Below are 13,082 nucleotides of genomic sequence, written 5' to 3' on the forward strand. Positions count from 1 at the left end.
TTTGCAAGAGCTGATTTTGTGGAGATAAAAAGAGGCTTTTAAGAAGCCAAGCACAGTGCCCTGAAGGAGGCAAGGAATCAAGTTTGTGCTGTAACAACAGACTGCAAGAGAAGACTGGGGGACTCAGACAATGACCTCCCGAGCAAGACTGGACGAGACTAGGGTGACCACATAACTTAATGTCCAAATGGGTCACTGTTGAGAATGAAAAGGGGCATTATTATTCATTATGCTTGCACCAAATGAGCAAGTCGGGACACGACCCAGGCAAATCAGGGACTGTGGCCACCTTAGCCAAGGTGCGCTGGACTGAAAAAGGGGAAGAGGAGCTGGATGAGGGAGGGAAGTGGCACCTGAGCCACATCATACGGGGGAAAGCAGCATCAGCAGAAAGCGCCCAACATCATCTCTTGCCAGTACCACAGAGCTGTAAGGAACCAGCTAGGACCGGCAGCCCATTCATCAACATGAGAGTAAACCGCACTTGTCACCTGCCTGATGAGCCACATGGCCCTCTAGGGAGGGCCTTCTGCCTGTATCTGCCAGCATATTACCTGTGCATCATCCCGCAGAAGTGATGCCCATGCCTCCCATAGACTTTGCTGAGCCACATTCAAACGTCCCTACATGGACACTCTCTTTTTCAATAGCCCAGGATATTCAGAAGCCTCAAGGAGCAGAGAGAGGTGGATGAGGGAGTCCCCAGCATCCATAGTTGGGTGGAATTAGATAGTGTTGTAACCCACCTCCTGTTACAACAGATTCTAGCTGAATTTCTTCAGCAATGGCAAGCAGCATCTGGGCAGGTGAGGGTGGGAGATGAGAAGATACCAGTGTGAAGACCAGGAGGATTGAGATCTACCAGAAAAATCTTAATGCCAGTTTTCCCAGCCCAAAAGAGAAATACAGCTCATTTCCCAGAGGTGAACATAAAACTTGCATGTTGGTTGTTTTATTCTGGTACCAACATTGTAGGAGTCTTAATTTGACCTTAAGGGCATTTCTTACTAGACCAGTAAGAATATTGATGTTCACAATCACCTACTCTTGTAACTAACTACCAGGAACCTTTTGGAAAACATTTCTTAGGGTGAATTATGTATTTATATGTAAAATACCAGCAAACATCCTTATGGCCATAACTTTTGGATGTTTTCAAACCAGATTATAGCAAGACAATGTATTTTATTCAGCAGATTTGTTTTAATCTAATTATGTAGGTGAATAAAAATTACTGCATGCTGGTGCATCTAATGTAAGTTATCTATTATTCACACCACATTTACTTTTAATATTCATGCAGATTCCCTTTGACATAACCTACTGTGTCACAGTTAATCCAATAAAGATAAAATATAGCTCAGCAAAACACTAGTCGATTCCAGCTTTCTGGTAATTATTAAAGACTATTTCACACTGGTTCCTTCAATCAGTATATTTCCCCTTGGATATGATGGCTCTCCTCTTTGAAGCTTTCAATCCTCCCAGTGGATTCAGAGGAATACTCAAGGCCCTTTTCAGTCTCCGGTCTCAGAGGTAGTTCAAAGAGCACAACAAGGCTTCACAGGTTTATCCTCAAAGGCTGACACTGTCTGTTTGATGTATGGTGACTTAAAAAGTCATCTCTGGCAAAGCATGTGTTTGCTACCAGTCTATCGAATCAGCCATTTATCAACTTCTCTGTATTCACCCAGTGCACCTGCTAACAGCTCAAATGAGAACACACACTGTCTCCTGCTGGACTGACTATTGATTTGATTCCCTCCTCTAATTTTATATTGTTTTCCTGCCCTGTGGATGAAGCAGCTCCTTTACTGGATGAAATGAACATGGAACCTGTGAACCAATGGCCTTTGGTTGTTGTGTTCAAGAGCCCCGAGGGCAACAGACTCTTCACAGGTTGAGGACAGCTGGCCTGGGAGAGTGGCTTTCCTATCCCAGCATGCCTTGTTTTTCACTGTTACCCACATCTCAGATATCTCATTGTATGGGCCCTGCTAGGAACTTCAGAGAGATGACTAGGAACTCCCAACCTCATCATCAGAAGCTGGACTTATCCAATGTCTAACCAGTGCACGCAAATAGAACCCTGGATTGAAGATAGGGATACACCAAATTCCTCTCATTTTAATCACCTCACCGTAACCATCTCCATGCTCCAAGGAAAATTTCCTTTATTCTTTGTAATCCTAAGCACTTGATTCCAGCTGAGACTTTTTCCCTTCCACTTCTCTGTCATTACTTGTTTTTAATTAAAATGAGGCTACCTCGCTGCATCATGAAAATTATTATTTATGAATGACTTCCTCAGTTTAATCTCTGATATGGTCATATAATTTGATTAACATTATGGTTAATGCTTCAACTATAGAAAACACTATTTTGATGGATTCTTACAGAAAAGGACAAAGATAAGATCAGTATTTTTCTGTGCAATATATATATATATTTTTGAACTTCATTTATTTTTTATACAGCAGGTTCTTATTAGTTATCTATTTTATACACATTAGTGTATATATGTCAATCCCAGTCTCCCAGTTCATCCCACCACCACCACCCCTAACCCCCGCTTTCTCCCCTTAGTGTCCATAGGTTTGTTCTCTACATCTGTGTCTCTATTATTTTGAGATGGAAATAATTCTGTGATTGAAGAGTTAGTTGTAACATGAGGTAGATCTAAGATTATTATTTGTTCCCGATTCCCTTCCTATTTTTACAACAAATCATTCCCCCCTTCCCTTTTTTAGTATGCCTTATAGATGGTGCAATCACCAAGATTCTATCCATAATACTCTTTTATTCTTGTTTTGTACACATTCTCTGGATGGTCTGATTCAATCATGGCTCCAATTACCATCTAAATACAGAAAACTCCCCCAAATCTATTTCCAGCTTTGATTTCTCTGCCAAGCACCAGCCCCTATTTCTCTCTGATAAATGTTTCCATTTAGATAGGTTGCAGGCAACTTAATCTCAACATGCTCAATACTCAACCCATTATCCTTATACATAATTTCTCCAGAATTCTTTGTCAGTAGCTGCTAGGTATTATGTCCCTTATCAATGGAGTCAACACCCTAGATGTAATTGATCTCCAAGTAGCATCCATTAAATCTTTCTCACATCTACCATTTCTCTATACAACCATTGTCACAGGCCTATCTCAGGGCCCTGTCATCTCTAGCTCTGACCACTTCAATAAACTCCAGATTCACCACCCATCTTCTTTACGATTGTTATTATACTTGTTTAAAACAAGATTTAACCATGAAACTCATGGTCTCATCTAACTTCTTTATTAAAAAGCAATAAAAACTCTACTTGCTCGCTTAAGTTGTTCTACTGCGTCCTTTTGCCTTTAGGATAAAGTACAAAATTACCTAGCAATGCATAGGAAACTGACCATGGCCAAGTAATTCATACAGTGAATACTAGTTCTTTACAGTAAGCATTGGTAGTTTCAGTGGTTAGAGGCAGATGGAGGCCACCCTTACAAACTCTCTACCAGGTAGCACATGCCAATCAAAATCAGTCTCAGATCAAACTCAGTCAGACTCATGATATTGAAGAACAAAATGCAAAGACTTACACTATCATATCACTTGTAATAAGGCTATAGTCATTCGCAGTGTAAGGATAGAGAACCAGATCAATGGAACGAGTGGTCCAAACATAAACTCACATATACATGGCCACTGACTGATGACAATTTGACACCACAGAGCAGTGGAGAAAGGGCAGTACTATCACTAAATAGTGCTGGGTCATTGGATAGCCACATGGAAAAAAGAATGATTCTTCAGCACTCCCTTATACCGTATCCTAAATCAGCTGAGGAAAACTGTACATTTAAATGTGAAATGTAAAACAATGCAGCTTCTAGAAGAGATATTCCAAGGGTGAGAAGGATTTGATGTGTTGTTGCTGGCTCTGAGATTGAGGGGGCCACGTGCAAGGACTAAAGAGTGACCTGGAAGAACTAAAGGAAGCTTCCAGTTGACAGCCAGCCAGGAAACAGGGACCTCAGTCCTACAATGACAAGGGACAATCTTTATCAACCACCAGAATGAGTAGGAAGCAATTTCTTTCCCAGAGCCTCTGGATAAGATCCCAGGCCAGCCAACACTTTGATTTCAGCCTTATAGGACCTGGAAGAAAGGAACTAGTTGAGCCCACCTGGACTTCTGGCCTACAGAACTGGGAGATAATAAATTTGTATTGTTTTAAGCTGCTAAATTTGTGATAATTTATTATAGCAGCAATAGAAAACCAGTATACTCGTTAAGAAGAAAATGGAGAGATAAATTGTAATAAATACTTACAATGGACTGCAATAGAGCAGGGGTCAGTAAACTATGACCCACAGGCCAAATCTGACCTATGCTTGCTTTTGAAAATAAAGTTTAATTGGAACAGAGCCAGGTCTATTCGTCTGTGTATCATCTGGGGCTGCTTTCATGCTACAGCAGCAGAGTGGAGTAGCTTTACCAGAGCCCATATGGCAGCCAAAGCTGAAAATATTTACTATCTGGCTCTTTAAAGAAAAAGTTTGTTGACTCTGGTAGAGAGGAATGAGAAACAACTAACTACATATAATAATGTAGATGAATATCACAAAAATAATGGTGAATAAAGTTAGAAACAAAAGAGTACTTACTGCACGATTTTGTTTATGTAAAGTTTATAGCAGATAAAACTAATCTCTGCTTGTAAGAGTAAGGTTGGTTTGAGAAGGAGGACGGGGAAAACAGTGATTTAGACACGGGTGTGGGGAGGCTTCTGGGATGCTGGTAATATTCTCTTTCTTGGTCTGGATGGTGGTTAAATGGCTTTGTGAAAAACCCATGAAGCATAATCTACTCACTCATTATGTATGCTAGTTATTGGGTTGGCCAAAAAGTTCGTTCAGGTTTTTCTGTAACATCGTACGGCAAAACCTGAACGAACTTTTTGGCCAGCCCAATACTTCCACAAAAAGGAAATTTAAAGTAGTATGACTTTATTCAGATATTTAAAAGAATATATACTTATGAGGTCCTTAGTACCACTGAAATAAAATTCAAATCTTGTATTTAGAATGTCTCTAACATCTTTTTTTTTTTGAATTTATTTAATTTTGGCTGCATTGGGTCTTTGTTGCCGTGCACAGACTTTCTCTAGTTGTGGCGAGCAGGGGCTACTCTTCGTTTCGGTACGTGGGCTTCTCATGGCAGTGGCTTCTCTTGCTGCGGAGCACAGGCTCTAGGCACGTGGGCTTCAGTAGTTGTGGCACATGGTCTCAGTAGTTGTGGCTCACGGGCTCTAGAGCATGGGCTCGGTAGTTGTGGTGCATGGGCTTAGCTGCTCTACGGCCTGTGGGATCTTCCTGGACCAGGGCTCGAACCCGTGTCCCCTGCACTGGCAGGCAGATTCCTAACCACTGCACCACCAGGGAAGTCCCTCTTACATCTTGCTACTTGGACCAGTAGCATTGACATTGCCGGGGACCTGGTTAGAAAGAATCTCAGCCCCAGCCTAGACATGCTGAGTCAGAAACTGTATCTTAGTAAGAGCTCAGGTAATTCCTTTCCACATTAAAGTTTGAGAAGTACTGCTTGTATGGATTTGCTATTTCACTGCTGCTTATCCTTCACAAAACATATATTTCTACATGGACAAAAGTGCAGTTCTTGGCAGCCCACATGCCCCAAACTTGTCGCAGGCACCTGCACAGGACTTCTCTGGAAGCAAACATACCTGCCCATGCTACCTAAGTTCAAGCTCTCTGATCTCCACATACTCAGGCATCAGAAGACACTGGGGCCCACATTTCCCTAACTTGCATTTGAATAGGCAAATAGAGCCCAGATTGATTTTTTTTTTTTTTTTTTTTTTTTTCGGTACGCGGGCCTCTCACTGTTGGGGCCTCTCCTGTTGTGGAGCACAGGCTCTGGACGCGCAGACTCAGTGGCCATGGCTCACGGGCCCAGCCGCTCCGTGGCATGTGGGATCTTCTCGGACCAGGGCACAAACCCGCGTCCCCTGCATCGGCAGGCGGACTCTCAACCACTGCACCACCAGGGAAGCCCCAGATTTATCTTTTTATAACAATAAAGGGAACAAACATGAGAAGTTTATCCGGAATAAATACGTCAGCCTCTTTCTCTATCACCTTACAATTCAGACCTCAGGGGGAATATAAACACATCTGTGGATTATGTTTATAATCTCAAAGGGTCAGTTTTTCATCTTCAGAGAGTCAAATAGAATGAGAAAAGTTGTCTCTGGGAGAGTAAGATCTCGTTCAGGTAGGAAATAAAACAATATTTTCTTCTGTAGAAAACTAAAGCAAGGTTATATATCATAAAACCAGATGTGGGAAACGTAATAATGTATGGTTCCATGAGCAGAGAAGAATGGAGAAATGACCCTTGCTGGCTAACAGTTCTTGTGTTAATGATTCACAGAATGAAAGTTAGAAAAGTTGTATTAGAAATTTCTAGCCAAAAGAAAAAGAAAAAAAATCTTCCCTGGTGGCACAGTGGTTAAGAATCCACCTGCCAATGCAGGGGACACGGGTTCGAGCCCTGGTCCGGGAAGATCCCACACGCCACCGAGCAACTAAGCCAGTGCGCCACAGCTACTGAGCCTGCACTCTAGAGCCCGCGCACCACAACTACTGAAGCCCACCTGCCTAGAGCCCGTGCTCTGCAATGAGAAGCCCGCGCACCGCAATGGAGTAGCCCCCTCTAGCTGCAACTAGAGAAAGCCCGCGCGCAGCAACAAAGACCCAACGCGAACAAAAAAGTAATAAAAAAAATTTCTAGATAATTGTCCTATGATCTGAGTGCTCCTGATATTTCTTTCTTACACATAATACAGCTTTAAAATGGCCATTATGGTGACTATAATGCCGTTTGTTGCTCCTCCCAATTCTGAAAATCAAATCACCCAGTGGTGCAAAATTTGAAAGCACGGGGGGCGGGGGGTGAGGGAAGAGAGACTTTGAAGGAAAGTAACTAACCCTGCTCTACCAAATAATGTAACTACTATGTCATGAAACCAATAGTGCCACTGTGGCAGGGACGAGTAAGCAACCAGATGTGGGACCTCAGTCTCTGTGGAAGAATAGCCAAAATAAGTAGTTTTCTGTTAAATTAAAAATTTTTGTATTTTGAGGTATAAAGCCCTCAACTTTGCCAAAACTTTAGTAAAGACACTGAATAAGGGAGTGAATGAGTGAGGGAGGGAGAGAGTGCAGATGTGCATATTCTGAAAATCAGTTGAAAGGAGCTAATTTCCATATTAGGGTCAAGATGCTGAGAAAAATGTTTGGGACATATTGGGAGCTGAACTACACTGAGTCCAGGCATGGAGCTTCCTGTACCTGCCAGAGCCTGAGGGGACCTCAGACTGAAAGTCTCCTGGTATTTACTGCAGTCTTACGTGGGACAACAGAGTTGCCTTTGGAATCAGGGTTTGAGCCAAACACCTAGAAACTAGGAAGCAGAGGGACTCCAGCTGATGTGTGCTTTCTCAGCTGAAAAGGCAAGCATAAAAGTTGCTGCTCAAGGGCTTCCCTGGTGGCGCAGTGGTTGAGAGTCCGCCTGCCGATGCAGGGGACACGGGTTCATGCCCCGGTCCGTCCGGGAAGATCCCACATGCCGCGGAGTGGCTGGGCCCGTGAGCCATGGCCGCTGAGCCTGAGCGTCCCGAGCCTGTGCTCCGCAACAGGAGACGCCACAACAGTGAGAGGCCCACGTATAGCAAAAAAAAAAAAAAAAAAAAAAAAAAGTTGCTGCTCAGAATAGGATATTGGTCATATTGCAGGGTATGAAATTATCTGGGAGTGGTTGGGTTTTCTTGTGTTTATATAAATAATAGGCAATTTTGCTTTTATATTCTCTCACATTCAAGAAGAGAATATTGAATATATTTAGGGTCTATATTGGAAGGTACTTCATTTGCCAATTATTAAAATCATTGTTTTTAAAGAGAAAAGGAAAATATTTAAATATGGTTTATCATTTATGTTATGTTGCTTGTTATATACTTTAAAATACTCAACACAACGCTAGTATAATATAAATGTGTGTGCTGACTTTTCTACCCAAGGGGCAGTTGTTATAAATAGGAATCCACATTTCCTGGGTGGTTATCTAACATTAAATAACAAAGGCCACACTTCAGAGGTAACTATTAAAGGCATGTTTTTTATCCTTATCGCTTATCCACACCCGTAGTTTTGTTAACCAGCATAGTCAATACTTGACATAGATTCTTACTGGAGAAACTGGCCACTGGATATTAGAAATGGGCTCTCATTGGTGAAATGAATGGTATTTAAGATACGTGGACTGGCTAAGATATTGAGGAGCACCTGAAAGGACAAAAGTTAGGACTTCTTTAAATTTACTGGGCCCATTGCATGAACTACTTAGTGTCAGCTTGCTAATGGATGTTTGTTTACAAAGTCCTGGGCCACTTTGCGGAGGTATGTTTTTAAAATACTTGTCTGTGTATATGGCAGCGTTTCATCTGAGATTCGGTTTAAGAATGAAGAGGAGGAACTGTCCTTCACTCACCTTCAACATTTTAGCGGCTACCATTTTTCAAAAGCAAATAACTAAGAGTTGTTCGTGACCAACTTGCTAAAGTCAGTTTTCAAGAATTTATTAAAACTTTATTTATATGCGTGTTTCATTTGTATAAGTGTTCTTTCACCAGTCTGTTGATATCTCTGGGGAATAAAAAATGTTCAGACGTTGGAGCTGGGGGCCATGAGTGACATTCACTTTTGGCAATTCCCCGGGTGACAATAGCTATCATTTCCCAATTTGGTTTCCTGATGCACTTCTGCCTGCTTAGGCCTATCCCATTAGTCTCCATCTGTGGGGATATGAAGATTAACCTTGCTCAGTGTTATGTTGGAGATTTGAATTGGAGATCAATTTCCTTTAGGGAAGAGACTATCAATCAATGTCAACCTTTTATCTATTCAACAGCCACTGCATGCACAGTATTGTTCTAAGTCCTTGGAGAATGATCAAGATTGCATATGTATCGTAGACCATGATCTCCAGAACTCATGATCTACAGGGGCACAGAAGATAAAAAGGTGTATTTAATTTCATTATCTAAAAATAACCTTCAGTGACAGCTATCTATAGATTCACTGCTGAGAGCTCTAATTTGTGGTAGATTCCAAGTCTTTTAAAAGTCTCTTTTTTCCTTTAATTCCTTTATTCCTCTATCCTTTCTTTTCTCTCTCCTTCCATCTCTTCCTTTCTGCCTTCATTTCTCCCCTTTCATTCTCCCTTTCACCTCCCTCACTTCTTTCTCTTCTGCTCCCTCCTTTCCTCTCTTCCTCCCTTTTCCCCTCTCTCCCTTCCTTTCTTCCTTCTTCCCTTTGCCTGAATAGTTTATTTGAGCATTTCCCCCAAGATAGTAAAGAATCTACTGCTTTGTTCTCCTGTCTTCACATCACGAGGTTAAATGGCTTTATTTAAAAACAAGTGTTCTCTCCTCTCTCAGAATGTGCCTGTTGTGCGATGCTGGCTTTTGAGCACTTCCTCTTAAGGCCATGCTGAGGGCAACTGGCCCTCTGCTTTCACTGAGTGTTGGTAAATTTCCTAATAGCCCAGATGAACCTGAACCCTACTGCTCCTGAAAGCTCCTTGCCCTCATCTTGCTACTTGAGGAGCCAGGCATTTTGGGGTTTGAATCTTGGTTCAGCCACGTTCTGACTCTGGCACTGGGCGAGGTGTCTAAATTTTCTCAACCCCAATTTCTTCACCCACAAAGTAGGAGACACAATGTTTACAAAACAGTACAGAGATAATTCTCTCCAACTTTGGTTACTGTCATCACTTTTGCTTTATTTTCACTCTAATTCTTGGTTTCTGATCTTACTGGACCCTGAACCCTCTACTCCACTGCATTGGGATGACTTGCCTGTGTCCATTCACCAGGTATCAGATCCAGATGTTTCCCCTAAGCTCAGTATCCCTGTCTCTATCAGAGTACCAGGTCCTCCGTGCCCACACACAGGCTGAACTGATCACAGAGACTCCTGGTTCTTTGCCTAATCTATACCTGCATAGTGGGAGCCATGTATGCCAACAGGATTCATTTTAATTGGGAAGATCAATAATTCTTCCTTTACTTTCAATAGTTATAAATTTATGTAATCCCCTTCCCAGGATATATTTAAGCTCCAGATTGATACCCAACTACATGAGAAGATTTAGAAATCCTAGTCATCCAAGTGCTTAAGAATTTAGGACCTAGGGTCAGAAAGACTGGTTTCAAATCCTAGCTTGGCTATTTTGTAGCTGTGTGAATTTGGGGAAGTGTTTTAACAGAGTTTTAGACCTTAGTTCCAGCCCTACATATTTATCTAAAGACAGCTGTTTCACGTAGGGGAAGAAGCATGGTCTGGGGCAGCAGAGACATAGTTTCAAATCTTGCACCTAATATTTACGGAATGAATCTCTCTTTCTGCTTCTGTTTTTCGTATATAAAATGGGATGATGATGCGCAGTAAACGATTGTGTTTGCCTGCCACTGGGTAAGGGGCATTCCTGTTATAGACCAAGGAGAACTGGAGAAAGGAGCACAAATCTGTTCAAGGTTGCATTGTAGACGCCAGTCTGAGTGTTCTCAACTTGGTTATTATTTTTTTAAAAAAAGGGAGAAGGATACTCCTGAACGAATACTACTGAAGCTTGTCACCTGGGGCCCAAAAGAACTATCAGAATTGCAAATTTTCCATCTCTCTGAAGATGATGCCTACTAGTGTATTGTAAGGAAGCCCTTGAACAAAGAAGGTAAGAAACCCAGGACCAAAGTGCTCAGGATTCAGTGTCCTGTTACTCCACGTTTCCTGTGACACAAACATCAGTGTATCGCTCTGAAGAAACTGCATACGAAGCAAACTAAGGACGAGCCAGCAGAATATGATACACTTTTGGCCAAGGGAATGAAAGAGGCCAAAGGAAAATGCCAGGAACAGACTGCCAAGAGACAGAGGCTGTACCTGCTGCGAGCTTCTACCTCTAAGTCTGGGTCCAGTAAAAACATGATTTCCTAAGAGTAACAAATTAACAAGATCAGACATCACAAAAGATTAAATGAGATACAAATCTATGAATATGTTTCACCACAAAACAGTTTTGAAAATGTTATTTCTAGCTCCCAGAAGGGTACCCTCACATAAGGGTCATAGTCAGGGTTCAAATGGGTCAAAGAAAGAAAGACAGAGCGATTCTTTCTTCAACCTGCTTTCCATGGTGCTTCTGGCTTTCCTGGGTCTCTCTCACTTTTCTCTGTTCTCATGCCTCCTCTTAGGTATTGCTCCTGGGAACTTCTTCCTTCTTTTTCTGGGTCAGCTGCCCAGCCCAAACCAACACAGAGCAATCACAACATCACTCGCCTCTAAATCTCACTTCTTGCTACAGGGTGCGATCTCCTATCTGTGATTTTACTTCCAAGTTCCGATGTCTCTTCTCTGAGGGTCTCCTCTGTGATGAGACGTGGGGCAGCAGAGTATGCCTGAAAGCCCACTCATCGCTGCAGCCCATCCAAAACACAAGTTGCTTTCCAAAGTAGGGAAGCTGGTTGAAGATGATTCTTTTGACAACACTGCTGATGGACTGAGGAAGCCGGATGGGAAGGGAAGAGCCCTGAAAAGATCTCTCCCTGTGTTTCTTTCTCTTCAGGGTGAGCTCTTAACCATCCCCAGAACAAGTTAGCTTAAGCACCACATCACTTTCAAACCTTAAGAGAACATGGAAACCTGGAGCATTTGTGGCCAGAAGGCATTCCCTTCTGATTGTGAATAAAGAGGGTGAAGAATAGATTCTTATGTGCAGGGCAAAAGTTCTGGTTAGAAATTGTCCCCAAACACTGACAAACACAGAGACTATATAAAGAGTGATATTGGGAATGAATCCGTATTGGGAGTTATCCTTTCTAAATTTAGAACCTCAGAATGTTGTAGCTGGATACTCTAGAGTGAGGGGTCTAAACTCAAATACCAGTAGGAGACAAGCACATATTCTTAACGAGAGAAGCTGCCTGGTGGGAACCGTGGCATCAGGAGAGGGCTGACATCTAAAGGGGCAGATGCAACTCTACTTCTGGTGATTGTTGCTTTGATGTTCACTGTAGTCAGATTCTCCAATTTGTTAGGAGTAACTGGATTTTAACATAAAATCCTTTAAATATGTGCAGCTAATTAAACAAACAAACAAGCGGATGCTGTGTTGTAACTGCCAATCGAGTTAACGGACTCCTAAGTTTTAAAGAAACTGAGGCTCAGCAATGAGAAGTGACTGCTTCACAGAAAACTGTCAGAGACAAGTATTCTAGATATGATTGATGGTAAGACCCTAGTCTAAAGTTCATTTATTAAGACCAATTCCATGGCCACTCGAATGCTAAAAATTCACTGATGGAACCTAGTGTGGTAGATCAAAAAATTAATCTAATTCTTCACTTCCCTTTAAATAGAATGGTACATTCATGCCGTTACCATGGCTTAGTGGTGGGTAGAGTATATATACCCACCTGTGACTTTGAGCTTGACCTTGTAGACTGCTTTGACCGATGGGATGTTAGTGGATGTGACTCAAGCAGAGGTTTAAAATGTGTTTTCAGGTCTTTCTTCTGTGCCCGTACATTTCTTGTACTTCTTAGTGTGTCCAAATGTCCCCTTATATAGATACCAGTCAGACTGGATTAGTCTGACAGCCTCATTTTAACTTCTGTAAAGGCCCTCTCTCCAATACAGTCACATTTTGGGGTACTGGGGGTAAAGGCTTCAACACATGAATTCTGGGGGACATGATTTAACCTATAACACACAGGTTACCATTTGACTAGAGTGGCCATTTTTTGTTCAAACCCAGACACACTGAGAGTGCTAAAATGCCAACCCACATCAGATTCTGGGACAACCTGCAGAAACTAATACTGGATATATGGCCATGCCATCCTGGTGGTGGGGAAGTGGGATATTTAGCCTTCCTCACTCTGGATCAGGGTCTGCTCCAACAGTTCTGACGGCTGTTACAAAAGCTTGTTTCAGCTCTCAGGCT

General features: G+C 42.1%; 1 pseudogene; it reads left to right on the forward strand.

Annotated features, from left to right (window-relative positions):
• Nucleotides 1-242: 242 nt before the first annotated feature.
• Nucleotides 243-11,371, forward strand: LOC116754989 (annotated as a pseudogene).
• Nucleotides 11,372-13,082: the final 1,711 nt, after the last annotated feature.

The sequence above is a fragment of the Phocoena sinus genome, chromosome 6 (genome assembly GCF_008692025.1).
Source record: "Phocoena sinus isolate mPhoSin1 chromosome 6, mPhoSin1.pri, whole genome shotgun sequence".
NCBI lineage: Eukaryota > Metazoa > Chordata > Mammalia > Artiodactyla > Phocoenidae > Phocoena > Phocoena sinus.